General features: G+C 38.7%; 1 protein-coding gene across 2 annotated transcripts in view; it reads right to left on the reverse strand.

The window, feature by feature from the left end:
* Positions 1–20,182, reverse strand: part of LOC105476945 (suppressor of cytokine signaling 6) — a 122,269-nt gene that overhangs the window by 89,431 nt on the left and 12,656 nt on the right. The window contains exon 2 of one of the 2 annotated variants that reach the window (XR_011616806.1): positions 4,107–4,264. The exons of the other annotated variant lie outside the window; for it this stretch is intronic. The gene's annotated coding sequence lies outside the window, so the exon portion shown is untranslated. The remainder of the gene's footprint in view (positions 1–4,106; positions 4,265–20,182) is intronic. 2 annotated transcript variants of the gene reach the window in all.

The following is a 20,182-nucleotide window of genomic DNA, read 5'->3' on the forward strand; positions in this document are numbered from 1 at the left end:
CACAGAGGAGGAAGATGCCCCACGCATGTGGGCTGCAAAGCTTCATCTCTTAAGTACGCCCATGTGTCTAGCTTTGATCTATTTGGAAGATTATGAAACATATTTCCAGAATTATTCTTTCTTACTCTTCTTTTTGTGCAATTTCCCATGGCAAATTTTTACTTCTATATCCAGAAATATATTTTCTAAACTTTTTTTGTACATTGTTCTACACTGCAATGACAGGATTTCAATTCTGTAAAGGCTTTCTGAAAGTCATTTCACAGGAAAAACTCTTGGTTCCATAAACCACGTTAAGTGATCCTAACACTGCTTTGCAAAGGCCTTGTGTTTAAATCGTGTGGAATGTTTTCTTTCCTCCAAGGCCATGTTCTGCCTTCTCTGCAACCATCAGAGTATGCCTTGACAAGATGACTCGCTTGACTTGAGCGAAATGCTAATAAAGCCCAGAACAAGATTCTAGCCTCCCAAACCAGCAGTTTAGCACCACTCAGTTTCTTGGCACAAGACTAGGGCTCTAGCTTTGATCCCATTCATGAATTCACTCTGCATTTACTAAGCCCCTACTTGGCCTCCGCTGGGTCAGCTTGGCTTAGCCCTGTGTGGCAATACACAGATTAATAAATAACTGATGGTCGCCCAACCCAGTAGGAGAGACAGATGTATGAACAGATAAATTGTAGTATCAATCCTTCTGTAATATAATGGTATACAAGGTGGGAATTGACAGGACAGAGAGAACCTGACGATTGTCTCCTTTTAGTTACAGGTAAGATTTGGGTGGTCTGCAGATGGAATCATTCTTACTAAAAACCATTCAGATCAGAGAACCTATCAGGGGATCAGTAATACCATGTCCCCAAAAGGAAGAACCAATTTTTAAAAGTCTACTGTCATGTACTACGTTTCGGAGTAAGTTGTAAAAAATAAAAACCAAAATATTTGAAGCACCAGTTACTTTTGAATAGTAAATGAAGTTGTATATTAGGTGAACTCAGTGTCTTAGTAGCATGTCTTCTACCCAAGCATAATGAAATATTATAACTGCTAGAATCAGTAACTGATTAACCCTACTAAATGTGAGATTCAAATAGTCCTGCTTCCCACGATCACGCCCATACCCCAAAACACGAGAGACTAGCAACCACGGTAAAAGTACCTGGCAATTACCTACTTGAAAATTACTCCTTTTTCAACTACCAATCCATATTTGTAAGCTATTAATCAATACTAATATTAAAGAAACAAAATGCAATCCTAGACATTACAAACTGTAAAAGTTCTATTAGGCCATATGGTCTTTTCTCTCTTCCCTTCATATTCTAGGCAAAGATTACTCTAAAATTTTTAAGAGTATCTGTTTTTCTGTTTGCACATCCAAAAATACATGCCATCTTTTTATAGGATTACCATCTGTCTCATGCCTAAGTAAATGTTCTGAATTAGTTTTACTGCTTTTCTAATTGTAAAATTTTAAGTTTACACATATACGTGAAAATGTATATAAAGTTTCAAGGGAAAAAGCTTTACACATTTAAATACTTTATCCATATGGGTAAAGGATAACTTCTTCAAATAATTTCAACCTCTTCTTAAAGAAATGACTTGAGGTAGTCATGTCTGTCAGTCATCATAACACATAATGAAAAAATTAAAAAGATCAAACAACTACTTAACCTTCAATAAATAAAACAGCTTTATTAACCCCATTTTATAAAATGAGGAAACTGGTTATTAGATTGGAATTTGCCCAAAAAAGTTAAAGTTTGCTACTAGAAACAGCAGATCCAGAATCTAAACCTGGCTATTTATTTGCAAAGCTCACATTCTTTCTCTACATCAAACTGTCCTACCTGTCATTCTACTGCTTACATCAGTGGTTCTCAAACATTCTGGTCTCAGAACCCCTTTATTCTCTTAAAAATTATTGGAAGACAAGAAGCAGCATTGTTTATGTGGGTTGTGTCTATTGAAATGTACTCTACTAGAAAATAAAACTGAGAGACCAGGCATGGTGGCTCATGTCTGTAATCCCACTCTGGGAGACCAAGGCGGATCACCTGAGGTCAGGAGTTTGAGACCAGCCTGGCCAACATGGTGAACTCCGTCTCTACTAAAAATACAAAAAAAAATTAGCCAGGCATGGTGGCGTGTGCCTGTAATCCCACCTACTCAGAAGGCTGAGGCAGGAGAATTGCTTGAGACTGGGAGGCGGAGGTTGCAGTGAGCCGATATCGCGCCACTGCACTCCAGCCTGGGCAACAAGACTGAAAATTGTCTCAAAAAAAAAAAAAAAAAAAGAAAAGAAAAGAAAAGAAAAGAAAAGAAAACCCTGAGAAAATTTGTTATTTATTTACTGAAGACACAGAATCAGAGTCTTGCTGTGTTGACCAGGCTAGAGTGCAGAGGTATGATCTCGGCTCACTGCAGCCTTAACCTCCTGGGTTCAAGAGCATCCTCCCACCTCAGCCTTCCGAGTAGTTGGTACTATAGGCACGCACCACCATGCCTCGCTAATCTTGTCTATTTTTTGAAGAGATGAGGTCTAATTTTGTCTACTTTTTGTAGAGATGAGGTCTCTGTTGCCCGGGCTAGTCTTGAACTCCTGGCCTCAAGCAATCCTCCTACCTCTGCTTCCCAAAGTGCTGGGATTACAGTGTAAGCCACTGTGCCCAGCCTAATTTTATATGTATTTTAAAATGACAATATCCTCTTTACTTGTTAACATAAATATCATTTTCATGAATAATAAAAATCAGTGAAAGTGGCACCACATGACATTACTGTAAATCTCTTCGGCCTGACTTAAAGGAAGACAGCTGGGCTCTCACGTCTGCTTCTGCACTGGATCTGTTACAGAGCAGTAGCCCTCTCTTATCTGCAGGGGATGCATCCCAAGATCCCCTGTGGATTCCTGAAACCACAGATAGTACAGAACCCTATATAAAGTATACTTTGCTTTTTTCCTATACACACATACCTATGATAAAGTTTAATTTTTAAGTTAGGTACAGTAAGAGATTAACAACTATAAGTAATAATAAAATTGAACAATTATAGCAACATACTGTAATGAAAGCTATGAGAATGTGGACTCTCTCTCACAAAATATCTTACTGTAGTGCACTTAGCTGTCTTCAGATGACAATTGACCGTGGGTAATTAAACTGTGCATGGGGGACTACCTGTAAGAAGAAAATTCAGCCTCCTCCAGATACGTAGTTGGAAAAAGGAAAAATATATTTTATTTAATAACCTTTTCATATAACTATGGATATCTTTCTTTGATACTATATCAAAGCTCAATGAATGAGTTTCTTAATGTTAAATTGCCCTGTAAAATCTGAAACCATAACATGAAATTTTTTTACTCTATAACATTCAAAGCCATTGGTCGTGCCTATAATGCCAGCACTCTGGGAGGCCAAGGTGGGTGGATCACTTGAGGTCAGGAGGTCGAGACCAGCCTGACCAACATGGTGAAACCCCGTCTCTACTAAAAATACAAAAATTAGCCAGGCATTATGGCTCACGCCTGTAATCCCAGCTACTCGGAAGGCTGAAGGAGAATCACTTGAGCCCAGGAAGCAGAGGCTGCAGTGAGCCGAGATCACAACATTGCACTCCAGCCTGGGCAATAGAGCGTGACTTCATCTCAAAAAAAAAAAAAAAGAAACTTTGAATTTTATCACTGGCAACAATACTGTCATTTGTTTTTATTGAAGTGACAGACTCATGTTGATCATTTATGGGAAAATATTAAAACTCACATGGAATAATCATGTGTGTCTGTCGATTGTTGTTTTTAGTAAAAGTGGTTATTTCACAAAAAAAAGGAGCTAGTTAGCTAGTGTAGCCAGCAATTCAAACAACAAGCACTTCCCCTGGAGACACTCTTCCTTCTTCAGTATGTACTGTAGAGTATCTTTGAAATATTCACATTTCATAAAAAGGATTTTAGAAAGATGTATGCTCAGGGTAAAGATTTCATAAAATTAATAGTTTTTATAGCTTCATCAATGGCATCCATAAGTATAACCTTTTTTTTTTTTTTTAACTAAAGTGCTTGGTTCTTACTAAAGTAAAAAACATATGACTATTATTACATTTACTATTACAGTTTGGTGCCACTGCCTTGACTCATGGTGAGGCATCATCAGTTTTATCCATCATTGCTTTCAGTACCATCAGTGAAAAACGCAAATGATGTTTCAGCATTATGATGAAAGAGGATCCACAGACCAGAGCCACAGGCTTAAATTATCTGTGAAGGCAATTTAAAAGAATAAAGACTTTAACATAAAGCAAAGAATCCACATAAAAAGTTAATAGCGTTGTAAATATCTCTCTACACCCTAAGTTGCATTGTCAATTTCTGAACCTGCATGGTTCATGTACTTTCATCTCAGTTTCTTAGATTCTACTCCACTGCTCCTGAACCTGTGGGAACACTACTTGCCATTCACTTAGGAAAAAAAAGAAAAATAAGAGATACCAAAGTCTTCCCAGAAAGGGAGAACAGAAAAAGGAAGAACGGAACAGACCATATAATAAAAAAGAATTACAATACAAATACAACATGAAATATAAGATGTAGGCTCCAAAATGTTTGTTATACCAATATATATAAATGGAGTAAATTCAAGTATTAGACTTTTTTTGTGTGTGTGAGATGGAATCTTGCTCTTGTCGCCCAGGCTGGAGTGCAATGGCACGAAATAGCACGATCTCGGCTCATTGCAACCTCCGTCTCTTGGTTTCAAGCGATTCTCCTGCCTCAGCCTCATGAGTAGTTGGGATGATAAGCGCCCACCACCACACCCAGCTAATTATTGTATTTTTAGTAGACACAGGGTTTCACCATGTTGGCCAGGCTGGTCTCAAACTCCTGACCTCATGATCCACCCGCCTCGGCCTCCCGAAGTGCTGGGATTACAGGCGTGAGCCACCGTGCCCGGCCTAGAAGAAAAACATTTTAAGATCTGACTAAGAAAAAAAAAAAACAACAATCATATGTTATATATGGAAAGGACACACTAAAACAAATTATCTCAGAAAGTTTCAAAATATCATAAAATCTCTCCAGTATTTCCACTCTTTCCAACTATTCTCTTCTTCACTGTGCCTGTGATTTTCTTATGCTACCAGCTAGTTGTACTAAGTGTGTTCTACTTGAGATCAGGAATGTTTTCAGTAGTGGTCACTGCTATATCTCCAATACCAAAGATAGTTCCTGGGCATGGCTGATACTCAGATGCAAACTTTTTTTGTATTTAAATTCATTATGCAATTTAAACACATGAACAAATAAGTACATTTTTGAAAATTATTTATATAAAAATAGTGCTAATTGATTTAGAAATAATAAATGCAAGTGGCTAAAAATGTTTTCTGCAGAATCAGGTACAGGCAAAAAGACTAGGGAAACATTCCTTTTTAAAAAAAAAAAAAACAAAACTATATCTATAATAAATAATAGGCCAGGTACAGTAGCTCATACCTGTTATCCCAGCACTTTGGGATGCTGAGGCAGGTGGATCACTTGAGGTCAGGCATTCGAGGGCCAGTCCGGCCAACATGGTGAAACTCCGTCTCTACCAAAAATTACAAAACTTAGCGGGTCGTGATGGTGTGTGCTTGCAGTCGCAGCTACTCAGGAGGCTGAGGTGGGAGGATTGCTTGAACCCAGAGGCAGAGGTTGCAGTGAGCCAAGATCACACCATGCACACCCACACACCAACCTGGGCAACAGAGTAGGGTCCTGTCTCAAAAAACAAACAAACAAACAAAAAAAAAGAATGTGGTAAAAAGGGAACACTTCTCCACTGTTAGTGGGAATGTAAACTAGAACCACTATGGAAAACAGTGTGGAAATTCCGTAAAGAACTAAAAGTAGATCTCCCATTTGATCCAGCAATCCCACTGCTAGGTATCTACCCAGAGGGAAAAAAAAATTATATGAAAAAGATACTTGCACACACATAGCAGCACAACTCACAACTGCAAAAATATGGAAACAACCCAACGTCCATCAACCAATGAGTGGATAAAGAAAATGTGGGGTGTGTGTGTGTGTGTGTAATACTACTCAGCTATAAAAAGGAATGAAAGAATGGCATTCACAGCAACCCGGATGGAACTGGAGACCATTATTCTAAGTGAAGTAACTAACTCCGGAATGGAAAATCAAACATCGTAGGTTCTCACTTACAAGTGCGAGCTAAGTTATGAGGATGCAAAGGCATAAGAATGATACAATGGACTTTGCAGACTCAGGGGAAAGGGTGGGAGGGGGTGAGGGATAAAAGACTACGCATTAGGTACAATGTACACTGCTCAGGTGATGGGTATACCCAAATCTCAGAAATCACCACTGAAGAACTTATCCATGTAACTAAAAACCACCTGTTCCCCCAAAACTTACTGCAACCAAAAATACATTATAAAAAATACATTCCATTATGCTACCTTGAAAAAAATAACTGGGCCTTTGTACAAAAATTGTTTTGCAAAGGCAATTAAACTTCTAATTCTAATACTTAAAAGAAGTACTAAACTAGAAATCCTAGACACATTACGTGAGGATATAGATTGTATCATTTAGGCTGATAGAGTTCGGTCAATAGATGTTTAAAGAAAACACATTGGTCCTACATTTAGAAATTAATGAAAGAGTGCATTTACTTGTTTTAATTTAAAATAAAATGTTTAAAGTACACGAGTCCTAGTTTAGTGAAGTTTTTCAATTAACTGACAAACACCAATTCTGAAAAATTTTGAAGAAAAAAAATAGTCCTCTTACAGAAAAGAATGGAAAAAGGCATAGGCAAGCAACAGGGAAGCTAGAGTAACAAGATGGCATTGCATTCAAGAAAAACTGGTCAAACAAAATGAAAAGGGGCACATTATGAAAAGTATAAGCCATAATACAATGATGAAAAAATCTGCCAAAAATTTTTGAACATAAAATGGAACAGCATTAAAATGTCTCTTTCAGCCGAGGAAAATGAAGTAAACAAAAATGAAGAATATAGCAAATTTAAATTACAAAATTAATTTTCCTTTCAGACATATGGGATTCTATACCCTAAAAAATGAGAACACATCTCCTTTTCAAGAACTTATGCAACAGTTACTAAAGGCCCCAATTAAAACCTTCATAAATTTTAAAAGTCCAAGAGATCTCCTTAATTAACCACAAGGCAATAATAAAAGTAAATAGGACAAGCAAAAAAAAAAAAAAAAAAATTAAGTAAATTAAAATCGAACATCTTTAAATAAGTCAGAGACAAAATCTCAAAGTGAACAAAAATGGTATACGAACATAATGAAAACGCCACATATCAGCCGGGCGACGCGGTGGCTCATGCCTGTAATTCCAGCACTTTGGGAGGTTGAGGCAGGCGGATCACTTGAGGTTAGGAGTTCAAGAGCAGCCTGGCCAACATGCTGAAACCCTGTCTCTACTAAAAATACAAAAATTAGCTGGGCGTGGTGGCAGGTGCCTGTAATCCAAGCTACTCAAGAGGCTGAGGCAAGAGAATAGCTTAAACCCAGGAGACGGAGGTTGCAGTGCCTGGGCAACAAGAGCGAAACTCCATCTCAAAAAAAAAAAAAAAAGCTACATATCAAAATCTATGTGATTCTGCAAGACCCTAAAACCGGGTCCACAGAAAATTCAAAGATTTAAACATTTACAAAACTACATAGTAAGGAATTAAAAGAAACAAATTACGCATTCAATTCAAGAAGTCAGTAATTATAAACCCCCAGCCAGCAAAAGAAAAATCAGAAAAAATAATGATAAAAGCACAAATTAATGAATTAGAAAATAAAAAGTAACAGCATTAAACATTACAAGACTTGATTCTTTGATTATACAAGAGAAAACTCAATTGGTAAACAACTAGCTGGCATAACCAAGACAGGGAAATGTGCTTATACATTAGAAACAGAGCAATAACCACACATTCGTGAGGAACCAAAATGTGTAAAACTACTTTGAAAATTCTATGAAAATGAATTTGAAACTCAGATGAAAAGGGTAATTTTATAGCAAAATATATATCATCAGACTTTGCAGTAGAAGACACAGGAATCCAAAAGAAGCTAACAATTGTCAAAGAAACTGAGAAAGTGATCAAGGAGCTACCACGGCTCTTTTTCCTTCAGGAGAAGAAAGGGAAGGACAATCAAGACAGGTCCAAAATTCAAAACACCACTTCAGAGCACAGAGAAAACACAAAGCTCCCAAATTTATTTTTGAGGTCAAAAGCATACTGATACCAAAATTTGACAAAGATGACAGGAAAAAAAAAAATCAAACTGATCTCACTTAGGAACATTGAAGTACAAACCTTAAATACCAGCAAACATTGGAAGTGGTGGGGGGAAAGCAATTCAACTAGATAAGGTATATCCAGGGATTGCTACCGTGGCTCTAATATGGAGGTTTATTAATATATATTACTTTAGATAAAAGGAGTAAAATAATATGATCATAGCTACTAGTCACAAAAAGGATCTGAAAAAATATTAAACATCAATTCTTGACACCCCAAACCCATTGCAAAACAGAAACAGATGGACATTTAATGATATATATATACACACATACACACACACACACACACACACACACACACACAACATCAGAGCTGTAATGAAGAAATGCTGAAAGCCAGCAACGAGGACATCAATTATCAATATTATTAATTAGCATTATTTCCAACATATTAGCCAGTGAATTAGACAAGAAACAAAAATAAATATTGGAAAGGAGAAGACAAAATTATCCTTATGAAATGATTAAACACCTGAAAATTCAATAGATGCAGCTGAACAACGGGGTGTGTTCTGAGAAATACGTCGTTAGGTGATTTTGTCATTGTGCACACATAGCATGGATTTACACAAATTGTGATTGTATAGCTTACCTAGGCTTTATGGTATAGCCTATTGCTTCTAGGCCACAAACCTGTAAAGCACGTTACTGTTCTAAATATTGTAGGCAATGTAACACAATGGTAAGTATTTGTGTATCTAAACATATCTAAAGAAAGAAAAGGTAGAGTAAAAATATGGTATTATAATCCTATAGGACCACATTACACACTCAATTCATCATAGACTAAACTGTCATTTTGCAGGGCATGACTGTATCGGGGAAAGAAAGGAACTCAGTCAAGTGACCAATTACAAAATTCATATGTAAAAATCACTAGTAATTCTATGACTTTTTTATTTTTAGTTTTGAGATGGGGTCTCGCTCTGTCGCCCAGGCTGGAGTGCAGTGGCGCCATCTCGGCCCACTGCAACCTCTGCCTCCCGGGTCCAAGCGGTTCTCCTGCCTCAGCCTCCAGAGTAGCTGGGATTACAGGCAAGTGCCACCACAACCAGCTAATTTTTGTAGATTCTATAATTTTAAGAAGCAGATAAGAAAACATAATAAAACACTAGAACCTATTTATAACAGCTTCAAAAAAAGTGAATAGGAAATGTAAAACTACATGAAACACTTTAAAACTCCTTAGAGAATCATAAGAGATCAAATACACACAGACACATCTTATTCTCAGGTAAAACAATTCAATCCTGTCAAAATATTGACTCAAGATCCCAAGAAAACACCAATAATGCTTTTTCAAGAAAGTCAACAAAATGACAGTGAAGTTAACTTTGTTATGCAAACAACAAAAAGAGAAAACTTCTAAAAGACTAATTGAAGGAGGATGAGCTATATGACATATTAAAAACACGTGACAACAGCTTAACACTGGAGAAGGGGAAAGACAGAATAGAAAGTCAAGAAATAGACCAAGAGACATATGGGAAGAGTATGTCAGTCATTAAGAAGACATCTGAAGACCACCAGGGAAAGGTGAACTATCAATGAATGATGATGAGCAGGTAGGAGAAACTTTTGGGACTAGTGGGTCTAGCAGGGCTCTTACTTAATTTCCTATCTCAAAATGAATTCCAGTAAGATTGAATATGTAAATATTTATATTTTTAAAATATAAAAGTTGGAGAAAAATATTTTTAAAAGCCTTGCACTGCAGAAGTCCTTCTAATACGTAACATAAAACCTTGAATCCATAAAAGATGAATAAAGCTGACAGTGCAAAATGTATAAATTTCTTGATAACTAAAAAATGACATAAAGCAAAAAACAGAGAAAAACTGCAAACATATATGACAAAGGATTAATTTTATAACATAAACTGTGCTGTTAGAAATCAGTAAGAGAAAGTCTAACAATTCTAAAAGCAAGCAGGCAAAGCACAGAAACAACCCACACAAAAAGAATGATGGAAAGGAAGAAGAAAGGCAAGAATAAGAAAGAAATCATGAAAGCAAGAGGGAGAACACAAATTCAAGTGGCCAATCAATACCCTAAAATATTCTCAATTCATTCATCATTAAAAAATCCATGGGCCGGGCACAGTGGTTCACACCTGTAATCCCAGCACTTTGGGAGGCCAAGGCAGGCGGATCACGAGGTCAAGAGTTCGAGACCAGTCTGGCCAACATGGTGAAAGCCTGTCTCTACTAAGAATACAAAAATTAGCCAGGCATGGTGGTGCGTGGCACTTGCCTGTAATCCCAGCTACTCAGGAGGCTGAGGTAGGAGAATTGCTTGAACCCAGGAGGCAGAGGTTGCAGTGAGCCAAGATCATGCCACTGCCCTCCAGCCTGGGCAACAGAGTGAGACCCTGTCTCAAAAAAAAAAAAAAATCATTTATAAAAACTATATTTTAAAAAAAGGAATGAGGAGGCCAATAAATCTCCTTTCCGGCCGGGCGCGGTGGCTCAAGCCTGTAATCCCAGCACTTTGGGAGGCCAAGACGGGCGGATCACGAGGTCAGGAGATCGAGACCATCCTGGCTAACACGGTGAAACCCCGTCTCTACTAAAAAATACAAAAAACCAGCCGGGCGAGGTGGCGGGCGCCTGTAGTCCCAGCTACTCGGGAGGCTGAGGCAAGAGAATGGCATAAACCCGGGAGGCGGAGCTTGCAGTGAGCTGAGATCTGGCCACTGCACTCCAGCCTGGGCAAGAGTGAGACTCTGCCTCCAAAAAAAAAAAAAATCTCCTTCCCTAAAAGTAAGTATGAAGCTGGACTAAACTGTCAATAGCAACCATTTCAGTACTTTGAATTCATCACATTTGGTGATGACTGGAAATGATAAGTGTGTAGGTTAATTTAAAATACTGTAACTATATTCTTTTCATTTCTTCTCTTCTTCAAAGGGCATGAGATTGTATAGGTTAATAACTATTAACAGTACTGTTGAGGTTATAACATACAACATATAGCAATTTATGTAAATAATAGCACAGGCTGGGCGTGGTGGCTCACGCCTGTAATCCCAACATTCTGGGAGGGTGAGGCAGGCAGATCACTTGAGGTCAGGAGTTCGAGACCAGCCTGGCCAACATGGTGAAATCCTGTCTCTACTAAAAATAGAAAACAATTAGCCTGGCGTGGTAGTGCATGCCTGTAATCCCAGCTACTTGGGAGGCTGAGGTAGGAGAATCGCTTGAACCTGGGAGGTGGGAGTTGCGTTGAGCTGAGATCACGCCACTGCACTCCAGCCTCGGCAACAGAGCGAGACTCTGTCTCAAAAATAAAAATAATGGCATAAAGTCAGGGGAGGAAAAGAAGACATGAAGCCAAGTGTCTGTATTTTATCAGTATTAAGGTAGCATTATTTTGAAGTACATTGTGATAAGTAAAGATACATGGAGTGATTTGTGGAGAAACCATGAATAAAATTACGTAGACAATATGATTTAAAAAATAAAATGTCAACAAAGGAATTAAATTGGCACACCAAAAAATATGCACTTAACACAAAATAATGCAGTAACAGAGGAAAAAATAAACAAAAACAAAATTTAAAAAAATAGCAAAATGACAAACATAAATCTAATGGAATCAATAATCACATTAAGTGTGAATGGACTAATAAACCCTTACTCCAGGAGTCAGTAAACTTTAGTTCACAGGCAAAATTCAGCACATCATCCTTTTTGTGTATTTCAAAGCTAAAAAATGTGGGGGTTTTTTATTATTTAATGATAAAAAAACAAAAGTGACACAAAAATTACACGAAATTTGAATTTCAATGTTCATAAATAAAAGCTTGGAATAAAGCCACTCCTACTTTGTTACATATCTTTTCTGGCTGCTTTCTCACTGCAGTCATAAAGCTGCATTGTTAAGGGGTCATAAAGCATGCAAAGCCTAATATTTACAATCTGATCCTTACAGAAAAAGTTTGCTGATGTCACTCTACTCGAAAAGTAGAAATTGTCAGACTAAATCTTTTTTAAAAAAGAAACAACTATGTGCTGGCTACAACAGGCTCCCCTAACACAGAAAGACGCAAACCACTTAAAAAGGACAGGAAAAAGTTTCCATGTAAATAATAATCATGAGAGCTAGAATAGCTACATTAATATCAGACAAAATAGACTTTAAGTATTACTAGGGGCAAAAAGGGACATTTCAAAATGATAAAGGGGTCAATACATAATGAAGACACAGCAACTGTAAACACATATGCACTTAGTAAAACCCCAAAATACATCAAGCAAAGCCTGAGAGAATTGAAAGCAGACACGGACAATTCAACAATAATACCTGAAGATTTCAAAAAGCCGATCATAAATGATGGAACAAATAAACATGAAATAGCAAGGTATATAATACTTCAACATTATCAACTAACTTGACCTAACTAATATTTTTTCAAGGCTTCATTTTTCAGGATAGACCAAAATAAGCCCCAATAGCCAGGTGTGGTGGCTCACACCTGTAATCCCAGAATTTTGGGAGGCAAAGGTGGGAGGATCACATGAGCCCAGGAATTCAAGACCAGCCTGGGCAGCACAGTGAGACCTAGTTACTGCAAAAAATTTAAAAACACATTAGCCAGGTATGGTGGCACACGCCTGTAGCCCCAGCTACATGGGAAGCTGGCGCAGGAGGATCACTGGAGCCCAGGAGTGTTGGGGCTGCGCCTTGTCCAGGATTAGGCCACTGCACTCCAGTCCGGGGGACAGAGCAAGACTGTCTCAAAAAGCCTCAATAAATGTGAAAAGACTGACACTATAATTACACCAGGTATGTTCTCTGACCACAATGGAAGCAAATTAATTATATATCTACAACAGAAATAAATCTGGAGAAACACCAAGTATTTCTAAATGAAACAAAACACTTCTAAACAACCAGTGGGCCAAAGACTAAAAATCAGAAGAGAAAGTTAAAAAATATTTTGAACAGGATGAAAACAAAACATACACAAATTTATGGGATGTGGCTAAAGCAGTGCTTAGAAAACAATGTACAGCATTCAATGCCTATATCAGAAAAGGTCTCAAATCAATAACCTAAGCTTTCACCCTTAAGAAATTAGAAAAGAACTAAACCCAACGAAAGCAGAATAAAATAGTAAACGTTAGAGTAGAAATAAAATAGAAAACAGAAAAACAAGAAGGAATAAACAAAACCAAAAGTGGGTCATTTGAAAAGATACAAAACACACAAAGCTTTAGGCTAGACTGACAAAGAAATTAAGAGAGAAGACATAAATTAGCTAAATCAGAAATGAAAGAGAGGCTATCACTATCAAACCTACGGAAATTTAGAGGATTATATGGGAATACTATAAACCACCTTTTACCAACAAATTAGAAAACTTAAGAGAAAATGGACAAAATCCTAGAAAGACACAAATTACCAAATCTGACTCAAAAAGAAACAGAGAATCTAAATAGACTCATAATGAGTAAAGAATGAATTGATAATTAAAAACCTTCCTATAAAGAAAGGTCAGGCTTGGGTGGCTTCACTGGTAAATTCCACTGAAGATTAAAACAATTAATACAAATCTTCACAAACTCTTTCTGCTAATAGAGAAGAAAAGAACACTTCACAAGCCATTCTGTGAGGCCAGTATTACCCTGATACCAAATCCAAAGACATCACAAGAAAACTAAAAATCAATATCATGAACACTGATACAAAAATTCTTTATTATTTTTAGAGACAGGGTCTCACTCTGTTGCCCAGGCTGGAGTGCAGTGGTGCAATCATGGCTCGCTGCAGCCTCCATTTCCAGGCTCAAGTGACCCTCCCATCTTGGCCTCCCAAATAGCTGGGACCATAGGCATGCACCAGCACGACTGGCTAATTTTTTTATTTTTTGTAAAGACAGGGTCTCCCTATGTTGCCCAAGCTGGTCTAGAATTCCTGGCCTCAAACAATCCTCCTGCCTAGACCTCCCAAAGTGTTGGGATTACAGGCGTGAGCCACCATGCTTGGCCAAAACTTACCAGCAAACTGAATTCAGCAACATATAAAAAGCATTATATACTTCGACCAAATGAGATTTATCTAGGTGGGCTTAACATCAATAACCAATTAATGCACTATAGCATACTAACAAAGAAAGAAAAAAACACACATGATCATCTTAATAGTTGCAGAAAGGTGGCCAGGCGCGGTGGCTCACAAGGTCAGGAGATCAAGACCATCCTGGCTAACATGGTGAAACCCCGTCTCTACTAAAAATACAAAAAAAATCAGCCGGGCGTGGTGGCGGGCACCTGTAGTCCCAGCTACACGGGAGGCTGAAGCAGGAGAATGGCATGAACCCGGAAGGCAGAGCCTGCAGTGAGCCAAGATAGTGCCACTGTACTGCAGCCTGGGTGACAGTGCGAGACTCCATCTCAAAAAAAAAAAAAAAAAAAAAAATAGCTGCAGGAAGGCACTGACAACACCTATTGAAGATAAAAAACTTTATAAGCTAAGAATAGAAGGAAATTTGCGCAAACTAATTACGGGCAACTATGAAAAACCTACAGCTAACATCACACTTAATGGTGAAGGGCTGAATGCTTTGCCACTAAGACTGGGAGAAAGACAAGGACATTTACGCTCACCCCCTCTACTCAATACTGTACTGAAGGTCTGAGCCAGTGGAACAAGAAAAAAAATGCATACAAATTGGAAAGGAAGAAATAAAACCACCTTTATTCATAGTTGATACAATCTTAGTTTTGTCTTTTTTTTTTTGAGATGGCGTCTCACTCTGTCAATAGGCTGGAGTGCAATGGTGTGATCTCGGCTCACTGCAATCTCTGCCTCCCGGGTTCAAGTGATTCTCCTGCCTCAGCCTCCCCAGTAGCTGGGATTACAAGCGCGCGCGCCACCACACTCAGCTAATCTTTTGCATTTTTAGTAGAGACAGGGTTTCACCATGTTGGCCAGGATGGTCTCAATCTCCTGACCTCATGATCCATTCACCTCAGCTGCTTTTTTGTGACAGGATCTCAGTCTGTCATCAGGCTGGAGTGCAGTGGCACGATCGCAGCTAACTGCAGCCTCGACCTCCTGAGCTCAACCAATCCTCTTGCCTCAGCCTTCCAAGGAGCTTGGACTACAGATGCATACCACCACAGTTAGCTAACTTTTAATAGAGACAGGGTCTCCCTATGTTTCCCAGGCTGGTCTTGAACTCCTAGGCTCAAGCAATCCTCCAGCCTTGGCCTCCCCAAGTGCTGAGATTATAGACATAAGCCCCTACGCCTGGCTAGCTGACAAAATCTTATACGAAGAAAAACCCAAGGAAATCTCACGCACACGCGCACACACACACACACACACACACACACACACACACACCCTACAAGCCTACAACAATAAAACTACTGGCACACCAAAAGTCCATTAAGAAAACAATTCTGTTCACAAAATATAAAATTGCTGAGGAATAAATTTAACATGTAGTACAAGATTCATACAGTCAAAACTACAAAACACTGCTAAGAGAATGTAGAGATTCTAAGTAATTAGAGATTTCATGTTTTTGAACTGGAAGATTCATTATTATTAATACGGCAATTCTTCTAAAATTGATCTACAGATTCAAACAATCCCTATCAAAAGCTTAGTAAGCTCTTTTTTATATTAATTGATACAACATTCCTAAACTTTGTATTGAAATGCAATTTTGAAAAAGAACAAAGTTATACTATCCGATTTCGAAAGTGCTTATAAAACTATAGGAATCAAGACAGTGTGCTGCTGACATAGAGAATGGCATACACATCAGAGAATAAAGGAGTCTGGAAATAAGTCTTTACACTTATAGTCAATTGATTTTCAAGAAAAGTCCCAAGACAAGTCAATGAGGAAAGTCTTCTTGACAAATGGTGCTGGGACAACTGAATAACTAAAAACAGAAATGTAAACCCTCACACCACAGGTAAGAATTAAGTTAAAATGGATCATATACCTAAATGTATGAACCAAAACTATAAAACTTCTTTTTTTTTTTTTTTTTTGAGACGGAGTCTAGCTCTGTTACCCAGGCTGGAGTGTAGTGGCGCGATCTCAGCTCACTGCAACCTCCGCCTCCCGGATTCAAGCAATTCTCCTGCCTCAGCCTCCCCAGTAGCTAGGATTACAGGCACATGCCACCATGCCCAGCGAATTTTTGTGTTTTTTAAGTAGAGACTGGGTTTCACCATGTTGGCCAGACTGGTCTCGAACTCCCGACCTTCTGATCCGCCCGCCTCGGCCTCACAAAGTGCTGGGATTACAGGTGTGAGCCACTGCGCTCAGCCCTGAAACTATAAAACTTCTTTAAAAACGCTTTGTGCCCCTAGTTTGGACACAGAGTTCTTGGACACAATACCAAAAGCACAATATATAAGAGAAAAACTCTGCTAAGTCAGACATCATTAAAATCTAATAACTAAAATTTAAAATGTTTGTGTTTCAAAACAAACCACTAAAAGAAAGATAAGCCACAGGCTTATACAATACCTGTATCATATCTTCTAAGCCACAGGTTAGAATATCTGTGTATCATAACTGACAAGAGATTATACCAAGATACAAATAAAACCTAATTTTTTAAATGAGCAAAAGATGTGAACAGACCTTTGACCAAAGACAACACGCAAATGGCTAATAAGCACACGAAAAGGTGCTTCATAGTATTAATCATTCAAAATGTAAATTAAAGCCACAAAAAGATACCACTGCACAAACACTATCAAGACAATATCATGACAAAGGCAGGGGTGCAGAGCAACCAGAAACCTCACACATGGCTGGTGGAAATGTAAGACGGGTTGGCTTTTAAATCAAGTCTTTCTTTTCTCCCGATTTCGGCAAAGTGATGATTAAAGTGTGTGGCTAAATATAGAGAACAAAAAAATGTATCACAGGGCAGGTAAACCTCAGACCCCTAGAAATCACTCTGTATCAGTTCACACAGATCATCCTGTGTCTTTTCTCTTTTTTCTTTACTGTTGCATTGACCTTGTATCTTGACTTTTTAGTCTTTTTCTAGTACCTGATGATCAGAAGTTTCTCCATTTTATTTTAGTCAAATTTATCAGTTTACCTTTGCCTCTTCTATTGTCTTTAAAAAATTCATCTAACACTGAGATCATATGTTCTTGTGAATTTGCTGTAAACAAGTTTTGGTTTTCATATTTAAGTCCCTGATTAATCTAGTACTGATTTATGTGTGAGGTAGGTAGGGATTTTTATTTTTCCACGCATATAACCAATTCACTCAACACATTTATGGAAAAATATTAACCTTTACAAGAATCAGAGACATACAAATTAAACTATTAACACTATGATTTTCCAAAAGTCAAATCAGCAAAGATTTTTTCTAAATGGTTGTACTGATTGCCTGAAAGTATCTTTTTTTTAAAATTTATTTTTATTATTTATTTTGAGAGTCTCGGTCTGTCACCCAGGCTGGAGTACAGTAGTGCAATCTCAGCTCACAGCAACCTCTGCTTCCCAGGTTCAAGCGATTCTCCTGCCTCAGCCTGCTGTAGCTGGGACAGGAACATACCACCACTCCCAGCTAATTTTTGTATTTTTAGTAGACATGGGTTTCACCACGTTGGCCACACTGGTGTCAAACTCCTGACCTCAGATGATCCACCTGCTTCAGCCTCCCAAAGGGCTGGGATTACAAGCGTGAGCCACCGTGCCCGGCTGAAGGTATCTTAATACAGTCATAAAAATTAATTTGGCAATATGCAACTGAAAAACAATCATACTCCTTGACCCAATAATGCTGTTTTTATCAATCTTAAAAAAATAAGAAATAAAAATATTCCCTGGATCATTATTTATGACAAAAAGTAAATTTAAATTTAAAAAATTGGAAACATCCTAATTTCCAACAGTATGAGTAAACAAAATCCTGGCACATTTACACAATGGAACTTTAGAGAACCACTGAAATTGATATTTATACAGAGTTATAAATAACATGAGGGGAAAATTCATATTGTTCATTTGTTAAGTGCAAAAACACAGGAAACAAAATTATATGTATGTGGTTCAATTACACAGAAAGAATAGGGAGGAAAACTGGACCACAAAGTACAGCAGAACTGTTAACTGGATAGCAGAATTTTTGTAAACATTATTTTCAAAACATCCTATAATGAACATGCAGTGTTTTTATAAGAATAAAACCTGTGAGCTTGTTTGTTCTTACTTTTTTAAAGGAAATGGTTGAGTAAATCCATTAAAAATGCAGGGGCTTTTCTTGGCTTTCAGTTATACCATGACTGCCAAACAAAAAATAAATCAAAAGATGAGACTATTGGGTTTTTTTGTAGCTTTTTGGTTTTACTGTTATTCTTTGGCTTTGGTAGAACTTAGACAGCCTCCTCCTCTTTACCTGCTCAAAATAACTTTTTGCAAATCTGACTTAAATTTTTTTTGTACTGGTGTATATATAGTTACGAACTGGCCTTGAATATTCAAAGTCTAAATGACAAGAGTGATGCGCCTACCAGCTTTCAAGACCCTCTTCCCTTCCTACTCAGCTTATATTCCACAATCATTTCCTCGTGTACACTTTTTTTTTTTTTTCTTTTTGAGACGGAGTCTCGCTCTGTCGCCCGGGCTGGAGTGCAGTGGCCGGATCTCAGCTCACTGCAAGCTCCGCCTCCCGGGTTTACGCCATTCTCCTGCCTCAGCCTCCCGAGTAGCTGGGACTACAGGCGCCGCCACCACGCCCGGCTAATTTTTTGTATTTTTTTTAGTAGAGACGGGGTTTCACCGTGTTAGCCAGGATGGTCTCAATCTCCTGACCTCGTGATCCACCCGTCTCAGCCACCCAAAGTGCTGGGATTACAGGCGTGAGCCACCGCGCCCGGCCTCCTCGTGTATACTTCTATCCCCTTCTTCTACTCTCCTGAAAAACTCTCTCGGTAAAACCGTATCAGCAAATTCAACTCCGCTTATGTCATGCCTGCACCCACAGATCTCAATAAGGCTGGAGGAAAAGAGAGCTGGTCTGATGGGTCTCATTTTGTAGTCAAGGCCAGGACCCTCAGGTGGGTCCTCACCACTGTCTGGAAATCAAACTACTTTTCCCTGGTCCATTCTTCTCCTTCCCTGCCTACCATTTCACACCTGCCCTCTCCTTTCTCCACCCCTGGAACACTCCCTCATTTAATATCTCAGCAGATGGCCCGACTTCCTATTTCACCTAGAAAAGGAACGACATCAGGAGACCTTGGCCTCGGCCCCCATCTACCCACTCAGCACCATGTTTCCATCTACTCTATCCTGCTGCCTTGCTCAAGGGCCCCCACGGTCAGCTGGCACACTTAATCTCCCAACAATTCCCCCACTCCACTGGATCACTCCTGAAAATGTTACTTCTCATATATAAACAAACTTGTGGGGACCCCACTTTCCTTACCAGCTGCAGCCCCATCTCTCTCATTCCCTTTGCAGCAAAACACCTTAGGGGAACTGTGTCTACCGATGCCTACTATTCCTCTCCAACCTTCTCTGACACCCACACCAAAGGCTTCTCTACCAACCAGCGCACGGAGCAGCTCTTGTCTAGCGTGAGTTCTCAGTCCTAATCTTAGAGGCACTGTGTGACCACTGACCCTCCTTTTCCTTTCATATAATTTTACCTCTTTGCTAAGCACACCACACTCTCAAGGTCCCTCAGTCTGACTCCTTTGCTAGTTCCCCTCTGAAGTCTTAATAGGAGTGCCCCAACACTCAGACTTTGGTCCCCTCTTCTCCATCCATGATTTCACTCATGCTCGTGACACTGTATAGCATCGATGTGCCCTACACTCCCAAATTCTCTCTCTT

This window comes from Macaca nemestrina, chromosome 19, assembly GCF_043159975.1.
Source record: "Macaca nemestrina isolate mMacNem1 chromosome 19, mMacNem.hap1, whole genome shotgun sequence".
Taxonomy (NCBI): Eukaryota; Metazoa; Chordata; class Mammalia; order Primates; family Cercopithecidae; genus Macaca; species Macaca nemestrina.